Raw genomic sequence first — 15,088 nt, forward strand, 5'->3', positions numbered from 1 at the left:
ATATCATTTATTGTTAGGGTTTCTTTGTAATGGCTGGCTAAACACCCTAGTTGGGGATTTCTAATGAACAGCTGATGTAAATACCTAATATCTAACTGATTATGTTTTCTGTGTTCAATGCTTCCTTCAATGCTTAATGTTTGTATGCTTTTGGTTTGATCACCCATTTGTGTGCACAATTAGGTGATTTTGGCATTGGAAATGTATTGTTGCCTCAGAACTTGATTGAAGCAGGATTGAAACTTAGCCTTACATGAGGGATATGTGGGTTAAGTTTTGGTTTTAATTTTGTTACAATAATGTTGTTTAGTTTAAGCCTAGTCTTACATGAGGGATCTGCGGATGAAACTCAGTTTAAGTTAGTCTAAACCTAAGAGGGTTGTCTAAATCGGGTGTAGTCTTACATGAGGGATCTGTAGATGAAGCTTGGATATTCAGCCTGACGAGGGATCAAGGGTTTAGTAATTTAGGCTACAACATAGAACACAAGAACACGATTGATTAGAGAAATATATTTCTATGTATCAGCTTGCTTGTTAGAAAGACCCAACATATCTACCCACTACTGTCATTTTATTTACCTTGCATTTGATAGTTTTTAGCATACAAGTTTAGTTTAAATTCTGTTTGAATTTATCACTTATACATGTTCTCTCAACAATGCTTCGATTCTGAACTTAATTCAGGCTAACATTAGTTCCCTGTGTTCGATACTCGGATTCATCCGTTTTAATTTTAAATACTTGACGACCCGTTGCGCTTTCCGGTGAGAAAACTCCCCATTGAAAATTTCCTTGAGACATAAATGCACAAAAAGTAACTGCAGTGGGGAGTGAACAGGGCTTCGATTCAAATTTTAGAGCTCTTTTAGTGCATAAAATTCCGTGCTCTTCTCTTCCTCTCCCTTCATTCATCTCTTTCTTCCTCCAAGCTCTTATCCATGGCCTCCTATGGTGGTGAGCTTATTCTAGACTCATATTCTCCTTGAAGTGGTGTCTCCTCTCTCTCTTCCTTCTCCATTCCGCTGCCATTCATCTTCCAAGAAGCAAAGGAATAAGATCCTAGGCAAACAAGCTCCAATGGAGCTACATCAAAGGTAATCGATTATTTCAATGAAATAATCGATTATATTATCTAATTAATCGATTAAAGTGTTCATCCAACATCTGGAAAATACCTCAAGAATAATGTAATCAATTAGATGATCAAAGTAATCGATTAAAGTATTCTTGTTCACCTCTGAATAACTTAAACAAGAGAGAAATAATTGATTAACTTATCTGGTAATCGATTAAAGCAAAGACTTCTGAAAAAATTAGTCACTTTCTCAAACAACAGTGAAATTGATTAAAGTGCTACAATAATCGATTAAATCGATATGATACTTAACTCTACAAGCATCAAACAACTTGTTGTAATAAATTAAAATAGATATTTTTTGCCTCTGAAGAAATTTTTCTAACGTAGAAAATTTTCTTCACTCTAACCATGACGATTCATAATACAAAACATATATCAAATGTACTAAGATGCAACAATCAAGATAACAACCAATACAAATGCCACTCAAAGAAGTTGGGCATGTAAAAGCCAAAACATCTTCAAGCTTTTCCTTGAGCTTCAAGTTGTAGCCTTGGATTATTCCATGTTGTTGCTCCCCTTATCTCTAACAATAGATCTTGTCGATTATTTCATTGAAGGAGACTGAGCTCCCTATCCATGATCTTCAAAAATTCATGACTTTTCTCTATGTTCATTTATCGCTTTGTATTAAATTTTAAGTACTTTATTACCTTATTTACTATTTTGGATTTTTGTTTGGAAACTTACACGATTTTGTGTTTTCTACTGATTTACGTGTGCTTTGATATATTTTGTTCTGTTAGTATAGTTGAAGATTATATATAACTCTTATTGGGACAAACAAAAAAAATTTGTTGGACATAACATGATTTGGAAAGAATCAGCAACCAATGTTTTTTAAACGTACTTTTGGATAGGACCAGAACACAACAAAATGATTTTTGGAAACATTGAGAATGAAAACAATGAGGGCTTTCTCAAATACCTATTAGAGATCGGGGGAGCAATATCGTGAACAACCTAAAGGCTAAATCTTGAAGCTCAAGTAAAAAGTCGAAGAAGTTTAGAAGATGTTTTTACTTTTACATGCCTAACTCCTTTAAGTGGCATTTGTATTGGTTGTATCTTGGTTGTTGCATCTTAGTAAATTTGATATCTATATTGCATCATGCATCATCATGGTTTGTTTGAAGAAAAGTTTCTAAGTTAGAAAAGTTTCATCTCAGACAAAAACTCTCTATTTTAATCGATTACCGCCTCATCATAATCCATTACCACAAGTTGTCTAAAGCTAAAAGAGTTGAGTCTCATATCGATTTAATCGATTACTGTAGTTTTGTAATAGATTACACTGTTGTTTGAGACAATGATTGATTTATTCAAGAGTCTAAGCTTTAGTCGATTACCAAATGGATTAATCAATTACTTTTCTCTCATTTAGTTGTTCACAAGTGAACAAGAACACTTTAATCGATTACTAAGAGCATCTAATCGATTACATTGTTCTTGAGTTATTTCCAGATGTTAGGAAGAACACTTTAATCGATTACTTAGATAATCTAATCGATTACTGTAGAAGCAAGCTTCATGATGTTGAATCAAGATTGATTCAAGTTGTTTTGATGATAACAAAGATGATGACAAATAGCCCAAGAGAATGATTTCAAGATTGAGTCAAGAACAATTCAAGAATCAAGAGAAACTTGATTTCAAGATTCAAGAAAAGATGAATTCAAGTTCCAAGAGAAGAAATCAAGAAGACTTCACAAGGGAAGTATTGAAAAGATTTTTCAAAAAACAAGCATAGCACAGTTTTGTTTTTCAAAAGAATTTTCACAAAATTTTCTAAGTTACCAGTGGCAAAGTTTGATTTCAAAAGCTTTTAACTGAATTTACAATGTTCCAATTGATTTCAAAATAGTGTAATTGATTACCAGTGCATCTGAACGTTGTAATTCAAATTCAATTGTGAAGAGTCACATCCTTTCATAAAAAGCTTTGTGTGATCGATTGCAAGGATTTGGTAATCGATTACCAGTGACAAGTTTTGAACAAAAATCAAAAGATGTAACTCTTCCAATGATTTTCAGGTTTTTCTAAAGGTTATAACTCTTCCAATGGTTTTCTTGACCAGACTTGAAGAGTCTATAAAAGCAATACCTTGATTTACATTTGAAGAGAACTTACAATACTTACAACCTTTACAAACAACTTTTCCACATATTCTTTTACAACCTTTGAATCTCTTTGAACTTCTTCTTCTTCCTTTTCAAAAGCTTTCTAAAGTTTTCTGGTTTTCCAAACCTTGAAAACAGAAGTGTGCTATATCTTTTATTCTCTTCTCCTTTTGCCAAAAAGAATTCGCCAAGGACTAACCGCCTGAATTCTTTTTGTGTCTCTCTTCTCCCTTTTCCAAAAGAATGAACCAACCACCTGAATTCTTTTCTGTCTCCCTTCTCCCTTGTCAAAGAATTCAAAACAACACTGTCTGAGAATTCTTTTGATTCTTCCCTTTCCCTTATACAAAATATTTCAAAGGACTAACCGCCTGAGATATCTTTTGTATCCCCTTCACAAAGTTTCAAAGGACTAACCGCCTGAGAACTTTGTCTTAACACATTGGAGGGTACATCCTTTGTGGTACAAGTAGAGGGTACATCTACTTGGGTTGTTGTGACTGAGAACAAGAGAGGGTACATCTCTTGTGGATCAATTTTAGTGGAGGGTACATCCACTAGGTTGTTCAAAGAGAACAAGGGAGGGTACGTTCCTTGTGGATCTTTTCTTATAAAGGATTTTACAAGGATGGAGAGAAATCTCAAGGACCGCAGGTTGCTTGGGGACTGGATGTAGGCACGGGTTGTTGCCGAACCAGCATAAAACTCTTGTGTTTGTCTTCTTCTTCCCAACACTTTTAATTTCCTCTACGCACTTTAATTATCGCTTTTACTTTTGGTTAAGTTTCTATTTTTATTCATTACTTTCTTAACATTATAGTAAAAGCCTAATCAAATCTAGTAATATTAAGAAGGATAGATTTTTAATTAGTAAAGGTTGACTAATAATTAATTCAACCCCCCCCCCTTCTTAATTATTCCGAGGCCACTTGATCCAACAAGTGGTATCAGAGCAGGTATCTTGTAGAAAGTTTAACAACTTCAAGATTCATGGCCTCTTCAAATTCTTTGTTTCCTGAAGGAAATTCCATCCATAGGCCACCTATCTTCAATGGTGAGGGTTACCACTATTGGAAAACATGTATGCAAATTTTCATTGAAGCCATAGAGATAATTAAGAAGCAATAGAAATAGGACCCTACATACCCACTGTAGTAGATGTAAGCACTAGCACCACAACACAAAAACTTAGAGATAAGTGGACTGAAGAAGATAGAAGAAGAATCCAGTATGATCTTAAAGCCAAAAACATCATTACTTCAGCCCTAGGAATAGATGAGTATTTTAGAGTGACAAACTGCACAAATACCAAGGAGATGTGGGATACTCTCCAACTTACACATTGTCATACCCTAATTTCGTCCGGGGATTATAATTTGATGATATACAACCATTGATTGGCCGCTTCGAGATATTTGGCACCCTTTGTTGCACAATATGTGAAGTCCCGAGACGTGCCGAAAATCAAAAGGAAGCAGGCTTACGCGATCCGTGAAAATTTCATGATGTGACGGAAATCGAAAGGAGGTATTTTTCGCAATCCGTGAGTTTTCGTAACTTCTTCGAAAGCTAAAAAAGAGAGTAAATACATAATCCGTAAGGACTCGTAACCTTGCGGAAGAAAAATAAGTATCGTTACGAAATTCGTAAACTTTCGTAACGTTATGGAAAAAGAATTACCAAAAACGGTAGAGGGGGGTGCATTTAGTAAAAAGGGGGGGTACAAATAGCAATCAGGCCCACCTGGGCCTTCCAAGTTCTTCCTCCAGAAGGCTGTTGCTTCTGGAGGAAGGAACCTTGCTCGCCTGGGCGAGCTGGGTGGCAAGCTCCTCCCCTATTTTGCTATAAATAGGGGGAGGAGTGAAGGGAGAAGGGGTTCAGCCTTCTTGGCACTTCTTATTCTCTTGAAATTACTGAGGAAAATTATTTCCGTGAAGAAAATCCAAGCCGAGGCGCTTCCGTAACGTTTCCGTGAGTAATTACGCGAAGATTCTCGACCGTTCTTCAACATTCATCGTTCGTTCTTCGTTTTCTTCAGTCTTCAACGGGTAAGTACCTCAAACCGAGCTTTTCAATTCATTCTACGTACCCGTGGTGGTCCACATTTTGTTTCATGTATTTTTATTCTCATTTTCATTCGCTTTCTATACCCCCTTTTGACGTGCTTAAGCCATTTATTTAAGTCATTTCTCGCCTAATCTAAAAATAAAATAAATTTCCACCGATCGTTTGAATTGTATCATCCGTTAATTTCGGTTAAAATGAATTCCGACCGTTCAGTCGTGCCGTAACCACGTTGGAAATTAAAAAAGAGGTAAAATAATAATATAATAATAAAAAAAATACCTTTTAGTAAAATAAAGCGAAAAATCAATCGGACGTTTTCTCTTTGGGATTTCTCATTCTTAATTGAATTGACTAATAACTAAAGTGAAACTAAGGCTAAAAAAAACTCGCCTAGTCAAGCTCGTCCACAAAAATAGGGTTTTGAAAGTTTATCATTTCAGTTTCTTACCAAGTAAAATGGATCATTTTTAAGGTCCAACGCCTTAAAATGATCACCTTTCAAAGTAAAAGAATCGCTTGATTCACGCTTAAGAAAGAACTACGTAGGTCTGATTTCCTCTTCGATGGAGGGTACGTAGGAGCAAAAGCCCCACTTTTGTCGACCTCAAAAAATAAAAGGAAATAAAAGTTAAGGTAATACAATTTCCACTATTCTAAAAAATAGGTTGTTGTCCTTTGAGACAAACGTGAGAGGTGCTAATACCTTCCTCAAGCGTAAATACAACTCCCGAACTTAGAATTTTCATTTTGACCGGTTTCCTTCGGTTTTCTCCGACGTTTTCCACAAATAAACGTTGGTGGCGACTCCGCGCATCTTTCCTCCTTTGGAAAGCACACCCGTGAGCCTCGCCTTCGCTCGCCCGCAAAAGGGCACGTTGCGACAGTTGGCGACTCCACTGGGGACATTTTTATGAGTTAGGCCTATTTTAAAGAATTGTGGAATTGTGAAACTTTGTGTGTGCATTTTGTTGAACTCTGTAAAATGTAAATAATTGTTGTCTATTTTGCATTCTTTACACTGCATTCTAAGCACCCACGGGTTTGAGTTAAAAGGGGGCCCTATACCCGGGTTCATGGGAATTTAAGGAGTGGAGGTGAATCTATCATCATGCTAGGTCTCCGACTTGCTTGATAATAGTGAAACCTCGTCTAGAGCTTTCTCTCTTTATAATGTGTTGTCGCTGGTATTCCATACCGCCACAATATTATTATCTTGACTGATGATACCTCTAGAAAATAGCCGTGTGAGTTATGAATTGTTGGGGAATAGTTATTAGAGACCCCTAGATATTGTCCTATACGTTCCCAAATAGGGGCAAAGAGCAAACACGCTCCGTGCCATTCGTTCTCATGCATTTTTGGTAAATAGCACTAGTTTATAGTTTTGCTAGTGATGTTTGGTTTCTTTAGAGTAATACGTAACCTTTTTAATACTACGTTGAGGCGCCATCATGCCCAAAACGTAGCATTAAAGTTGGATCTCTACAGTCTCGTATGTGTGAATTACCCCTTTGTGTTGTTTTCTTTCCGTTTCATGCATGCGCATCTGCATCATACCGTCCCACATGCGTTGTATGTGGGTCTCGTCTTTTTTCATGGGAAGCCGGAAGATCCATATCGTCTTCTTAACTGCACACATGGGGCACTGTGCCCCCCAAATGCGCAAGTAAGGAGAGATGATTTTCTGGGCTCTCGTGTCCATAAATGCATTCATATCATGCATCGCATAAACATCTCTTCAGCATCATAATGAACATATCGTTCCTACATTTGCTCGTTATCATATTCCAGCTTCACATTTTGCATGAGTCATTGCATCATCTTGCATATGTGTTCAACAAACTTTTTTTCTACAAATTGCACACTAATTGTTTTCATGTTTGCTCATGCGTGACCCTTGCGTTTTCCCCTGCAAGACAAAAACAAAAAAGAAAGCGCAAAAATTCACGCTGCATTCTTAGTTACATGTGTTAGGTACCATGAGCCAACCATGTTGGGATCATAAACCCATTTCTAAAATTGAAAAAAAAACACAAACAACAAAACAAAATGATTGAGCATGGTACCTAATGCGTGGTTAATTAAGAAAGGATGTTCTTCGAGCATCTCAATCTCATAATTATATTTTCCATGCATAGCATGCGTATTCTCGAGTCTTTCATCCCTATGAAATGTTGTTGAAGTATTGGCGATCAAAATTGTCATTCCCTGGGTTATGGGGTTGAACCAAGCTCGTGCTTTTACGAAAAGGTTCATCGAGTCAAGTTGAAGCATGGAAGTAACCATCTTGCAAAAAATTGGGGCAAAAGATGGATCGTGTTACATCGCTCCTTCATCTACTGCCAAACACATTTAGGGCTGTCGATGTCCCTGTTACTTCCAGTTTCACCTTGACGGAGATGTCATGGACCATGTTGAAAATCTAAATTGATTCAACCCCATATCTTGTGTAAAAATTCGCAATACTTCAATTGTGCATCATTCGCATACATCCATGTTGTTCATTGGTTACATTGCTCATTGCATTCTTTCCTTGAAAAGAAAAAGAGAACCTAATCATTGTTATAAAAAAAGAAAAAAAAAGAGCATGCTTTACGGTGCCCTCACCGAAACTGTGCTAGAGCTAGAGTAATGGGTAAAGCGGAGGAGGTACAAGAGTAGATGGAGGCCGACATGGAGGCCATGAAAGAGCAAATGGCCGCAATGATGGAGGCCATGATGAGCGTGAAGAAGATAATGGAAGCCAATGCAATTGCAATTGCCGCTACCAGCGTTGTTGCTAAGGTGAACCCGACGTCCCCATCCGGCATCAACCAAATGAATCATCCAACCTCAGATATGGTAGGCAAAGATTTGGGAAGTACGGGCGGCCCCCATGATGTGCAAATTCAAAACGAGCACGTCTTCCCGCCATATGGCTTGCCTATCAACTATACGCCACCCAATGTGGCGTACACTCCCAATAAGAATGTCAATAACCCCACTCCTATACCCATTTAGAGCCAACAACCCCAAACTGATCATGCACATGTCTCCTAAACCGTGGGGAAGACACATGAAATTCCCCATCACAATCTAGCCGACTTCGAGCCTTGGCTCGGATATGCCACTGAAGGGCAAGCAGCTGGTGGTATACCCCTTGAAAACACTTCGGAAGGCCCTCAGTATCACCCCCAGCTACACCTCTTGCATTCCACAACAAGTAAAAACCCTCATGCTATGGCAGAAATGGGAAAGTTGGATCATCTAGAGGAAAGGCTCAGGGCCATTGAAGGAGGTGAAGATTATACCTTTGCTAACCTAAAAAAGTTGTTCCTAGAACCCAATATCATCACCCGTCCCAAGTTCAAGGTGCTGGACTTTGACAAGTACAAGGGTACTACTTGCCCCAAGAACCATCTAAAGATGTATTATCGGAAGATGGGGGCATGCACAAAAGATGAGGAACTGCTGATACATTCCTTCCAAGAAAATCTTACTGGGGTAGCTGTTACCTGGTACACTAATCTGGAACCTTCTCGAGTCCACTCTTGGAAGGACCTAATGGTTGCCTTCATTAGGCAGTATCAGTACAATTTTGATATGGTTCCGGATAGGATGCAACAACAGAACATGTGCAAAAAGGGGCACAGATCTTTCAAAGAATATGCCCAAAGGTGGAGAGACCTGGCAGTTCAAGTGGCACCTCAATGACGGAGAAAAAATGATAATGATAGTAGACACATTACTAGTATTCTACTAGGAAAAGATGGTCGACTACACACCTTCAAGCTTTGATGATATGGTCTTCACCGATGAAAGGATCAAAGTGAGTCTAAAAAGAGGCAAATCTGATCATCATACTTTGATAAATGCCAAAAAACCTAGGGCAAATGAAGAGGGTGAGGATGAAGGAGAAGCCCGTGCTGTGACTGCCATTCCAATACAGCCAAGTTTCCCACCAACCCAACAATGTCATTACTCAGCCAATAACAAACCTTCTCCTTACCCACCGCCCAGTTATCCACAAAGGCCATCCCTAAAATCAACCACAAAGCCTACCTACCGCACTTCCAATGACAAACACCACCTTTAGCGTAAACCAAAACACCAACCAAGAAATGAATTTTGCAGCGAGAAAGCCTTAGAATTCACCCCAATTCCAGTGTCCTATGCTGACTTGCTCCCATATCTACTTGATAATTCAATGGTAGCAATAACCCTAACCAAGGTTCATCAACCTCCATTTCTCTGAGAATACGACTCGAACGCAACGTGTGCTTGTCATGGAGAAGCCCCGGGGCATTCCGTTGAGCATTGTAGGGCTCTGAAGCGTAAGGTGCAAGGTCTAATTGATATGGGCTGGCTGAAATTTGAGGAGAATCGCGTGTAAATCCTGACATTGACAAGAGATGCCACACATGGGGCAATTTTGAAAGCTGTTGTTAGATGTCTCTAATGACTCATCATAATTTTCAAGTGCAAGCCATTGGTCTGTTTGCTCAAGCGACCTATGCTCCTGAGTTTGGACTTCCAAGACCGTTCAATCAGAGATTACTCGTCTTGCACGTTGGTGGGGGTGCCGTAAAACAACGAGTAAAGTTCAAAACAAATAAGTTTCAAAATAAAAAAAAAGGTTCAAAAAGAAAAAGAAAAAAAAAGAGAGCATTTGATTGACTGCCTTTTCAAGACATTCATGTGACCTCATTTTATCATTCCGGAAAGTTTGTCTTTTTAAAGAGAAGTGAGTTATCAAGAATAGGATGTTGGACAAATGGCCTCAGTTATCTTGAGAAAGGGGGGTTGAATTAAGATACGAAGACTATTTCCCAATTAAACTTTCACTCTCTTTTTTTGGATTAACAATGCACCCTTAACATGAATTACTCAAAAGACAATTCAAAATAAACTTCTTTAAAGCAAAAGATAAATAGCAATAAATAAAAGAAGTTTAAGGGAAGAGAGGAATGCAAACTTGATTTATACTGGTTCGGCCACTTCCCGTGCCTACAAGCAACCCACTTGAGATTTTCCACTCTCTTTGTAAATCTCCTTTTACAAAGTCTGAACCACACAGGGACAACCCTTCCCTTGTGTTCAGGAATCCTTTACAACAAGAGACCCACGGTCTCTTAATCCCTTTTCAGAAATAAGAAAAAGAGAAGAAGAAATCTCTCTTAAAAGAGATAGAATGTACAATGAAGATCAATCAAAATTCCTTATTGAATATGCAAGTGGTTGACCAAGGAATCTTTTTGAGAGGATAAAACATTTTAGTTCAAAAAAAACTCTTATTCTTTTGAGAGGATAAAACTTTTTGGCAACTCTCTTTAAATTCGTGTTTCCAAGTCACATATAAATAGACCTTTGATGGCCATTCATAAACCATTTGAATAGATGTGACTCTTGGGAATTATATTCTGAAAATCCCCTCTGGTAATCAATTACAAGACTTGTGTAATCGATTACAGGTTTTAAAAATTTGAATTAAAACATTTTCAACTGCTGGTAATCGATTACCAGAGAGCAAATCTCAATTTGAAATGATAGAATTCTTTGGTCAAACCTTTTGTTTGTTTTCAATTTGGAAACTTCTTCCTAAAGATTCTAGAGATCAACTTGATCATATATCTTGATTTTCTTGGATTCTTGTCTTAAATAAAACTTAGAAGCACTTGATCCTTTAGCATCATCAAGACATCAAAACATCTTGCTTCTACATATGAGTCATTTGACTTAATCCATCAATCGTCCTTGGAAAATTCTTTTTGCAAGAATCAATTGCTTCTTTCATTCTTCCTCACTACGAGGTTGTGAAGACAAGACAACAATTGGTACCTCAAAGCCTTACACTGGGGCAATGAAAGGTACCATGCAAAAACCTCAAGTGAGCCTAGGGGCAGATTAGAAGTTCTCGCCAGATAGGTTCCCAGCTACAAGGTCATGACAAAAGATAACAATTGGTTCCTCAAAGCCTTACACTGGGGCAATGAGGGGCATCGTGCATGAGCCTCAAGTGAATATAGGGGCAGATCAAAAGTCCCCACCCGTCGATGTTTTTAAATAAAAAAAAAAGAAAGAAAAGGGGGGGGGGGACAAACCTTGGAATTTCAAATAGATTGATTAAACGTCAAACGGCTCCATTGTCGACACTCCAAAATGGTCAAGGAAAATGTCTATAGAAGGTTTTTGTGTGTGTAAGTGATGCGTGGAGAGAAATTCCTATGTGTGAGCAACGAATGTATATAAAGAAACTTTTGTATGAGCCATAGGTGTGCGTTGGAGAAAAACGAAAAAGATCTTTGAATGTAAATAAGGTTTGATCATGTGACGTAAAGAGAGAGAGTTCCAATGCGTATACAGAAAAAGTTTGTCATGTATAAAAGTGTAGACATACAAATAAAAATTTCTTCATAGAGGACCATAGGTGTATAATTTTGTGAATATATAAAAATGAAACAAAAAGGAAAAAGAAAGAAAGACCGCGAAGGTCGACATGTTATAGTTAAGAAGTATAAATCATTCGTAAAGAGCAAATGTATCTTCTGGAAACAAGGGACTGATGCTAAGAGTTTATTTTCCGGAATAACCGAGATAAGAATGGATGAATTCATTGAACTGATAAAAGAACATAATTGGGAAACGTTGGGTCTGTTTTTGTAAATTCCCAACCGTAGTATCACAATGCCATAAATAGGATGCTTGAGTACCCACCTGGCTGTAGCCATGACTAATTTTGCACGTTGTTTTCAAATCATCATTGTCACGCGTGCCTTATGGAGTGATATGGGAGTTCGGCCCGGGACCGACACCTTGACACCCAAATTTGTTTCGCCCCAGATATCAAGATTGGTTTCCCACGATAAAAGACCCCATTGAAACACAACCTTAGACCTTTTTGAACCTTGGCCTATAAAAAGAATCCTCATTCGTTCCCCGAAGCAAAAGACAGCGGAATCTCCTCTACGGAGAGCAAATAGAATGCTGAAACCCGATTTCCCAAAGAAAGGGATGGGGAAGGAGAAGTGAAAAGAAAGAAAAGGAAGAAATGGAAAGAAAGAAAAAGAAAAAGATGAAAATAAAGAAAAGAACAAAAGGAAAGAAAGAAGGATTCCCGATCAAAGATCGAAAGGAAGTAAAAAGGGAAAAGAGGCAATTCTCGATCAATGAAAGAAAGAGAACGGAAGATCTTCAGACCAGATAAATTTTCAGCAAGGTAAGGGACTGCCGGCAAAGGAAAACCCATTTTTGGTGTCTCTTCCCTTCAGATTGCCATTCAAAGTCGTTCACGACTGGTGATATCCCACCCCACCTGAACAAAGAGGAAAAGACCAAAACACCCAGCTTCCTCCCCAAAAAACACTACCCTCGAGAAAATCCTATTGGTCTGTGATCGTACGTTTGATCTATGATTCGATATGAAGTCGTGTGCAAAATAGAGTCATGGTGCAGTTATGGTCTGGGAATAGGATAAAACACTTGCCTTATGAGTTTTATACACCATGAGTGATTTATTTTCAGCTTAGCCCGATGTTTCCCCTGCATGTTCATTTAAAAGCTAAAAGTTGACGTCCTGCCCTTCATTCTCGGTTACAAGGAAGATTACCCTTGGCACAAGTATATTGTTTCTCAAAGATATGGTGCTCTCATGAATGATTTATTTTTCTTTACAAAAAGAATGCTTGCCTTTCAGGTGGAAAAACCCGGTGGACCGTTCGGTCCTGCCAACCCCCTTTTTTCGGAGCCCCATCAATGTTATTGCCTAGCGCTATTCATGTGTCCTCCACCTTCGAGTTTGGAGCTATGTTTCATGATTGCCTAAGTGCGGACCCTCAAGGCAATCCTCCATTCTCCCCCCTTTATCGGAGCCCCATGAATGTTATTGCCAAGCGCTGTTCATGTGTCCTCCGCCTTCGAGTTTGGAGCTATGTTACATGATTGCCTAAGTGCGAACCCTCAAGGCAATCCTCCATTCTCCCCCCTTTTTTCAGAGCCCCATGAAATTTATTGCCTAGCGCTGTTCATGTGTCCTCCACCTTCGAGTTTGGAGCTATGTCTCATGATTGCCTAAGTGTGGACCCTCAAGGAAATCCACCATTCTCCCCCTTTTTCGGAGCCCCATGAATGTTATTGCCTATCGCTGTTCATGTGTCCTCCAGCTTTCGAGTTTGGAGCTCTGTTTCATGATCGCCTAAGTGCGGACCCTCAAGGCAATCCTCCATCTCCCCCTTTATTCGGAGCCCCCGTGAATGTTATTGCCTAGCGCTGTTCATGTGTCCTCCACCTTCGAGTTTGGAGCTATGTTTCATGATTGCCTAAGTGTGGACCATCAAGGCAATCCACCATTCTCCCCCTTTTTCGGAGCCCCATGAATGTTATTGCCTAGCGCTGTTCATGTGAACTCCACCTTCGAGTTTGGAGCTATGTTTCATGATTGCCTAAGTGTGGACCCTCAAGGAAATCCACCATTCTCCCCCTTTTTCAGAGCCCCATGAATGTTATTGCCTAGCGTTGTTCATGTGTCCTCCACGTTCAAGTTTGGAGCTATGTTTCATGATTGCCTAAGTGTGGACCCTCAAGGAAATCCTCCATTCTCCCCCTTTTTCGGAGCCCCATGAATGTTATTGCCTAGCGCTGTTCATGTGTCCTCCACCTTCAAGTTAGGAGCTATTTTCATGATTGCCTATGTGCGGACCCTCAAGGCAATCCTCCATTCTCTCCCTTTTTTCGGAGCCCCGTGAATGTTATTGCCTAGCGCTGTTCATGTGTCCTCCACCTTCGAGTTTGGAGCTATGTTTCATGATTGCCTAAGTGCGGACCCTCAAGGCAATCCACCATTCTCCCCCATTTTCGGAGCCCCATGAATGTTATTGCCTAGCGCTGTTCATGTGTCCTCCACCTTCAAGTTAGGAGCTATTTTCATGATTGCCTATGTGCGGACCCTCAAGGCAATCCTCCATTCTCCCCCTTTTTTCGGAGCCCCGTGAATGTTATTGCCTAGCGCTGTTCATGTGTCCTCCACCTTCGAGTTTGGAGCTATGTTTCATGATTGCCTAAGTGCGGACCCTCAAGGCAATCCACCATTCTCCCCCATTTTCGGAGCCCCATGAATGTTATTGCCTAGCGCTGTTCATGTGTCCTCCACCTTCGAGTTTGGAGCTATGTTTCATGATTGCCTAAGTGCGGACACTCAAGGCAATCCACCATTCTCCCCCTTTTTCGGAGCCCCATGAATGTTATTGCCTAGCGCTGTTCATGTGTCCTCCACCTTTGAGTTTGGAGCTATGTTTCATGATTGCCTAAGTGCGGACCCTAAAGGCAATCCTCCATTCTCCCCCTTTTTCGGAGCCCAATGAATGTTATTGCCTAGCGCTGTTCGTGTGTCCTCCACCTTTGAGTTTGGAGCTATTTTTCATGATTGCCTAAGTGCGAACCCTCAAGGCAATCCTCCATTGACCCCCCTTTATTCGGAGCCCCATTAATGTTATTGCCTAGCGCTGTTCATGTGTCCTCCACCTTCGAGTTTGGAGCTATGATTCATGATTGCCAAAGTGCGGACCCTCAAGGCAATCCACCATTCTCCCCCTTTTTCGGAGCCCCAAGAATGTTATTGCCTAGCGCTGTTCATGTGTCCTCCACCTTCGAGTTTGGAGCTATGTTTCATGATTGCCTAAGTGCGGACCCTCAAGGCAATCCACCATTCTCCCCCATTTTCGGAGCCCCATGAATGTTATTGCCTAGCGCTGTTCATGTGTCCTCCACCTTCAAGTTTGGAGCTATGT

The sequence above is a fragment of the Glycine max genome, chromosome 2 (genome assembly GCF_000004515.6).
Source record: "Glycine max cultivar Williams 82 chromosome 2, Glycine_max_v4.0, whole genome shotgun sequence".
NCBI classification, from domain to species: Eukaryota; Viridiplantae; Streptophyta; class Magnoliopsida; order Fabales; family Fabaceae; genus Glycine; species Glycine max.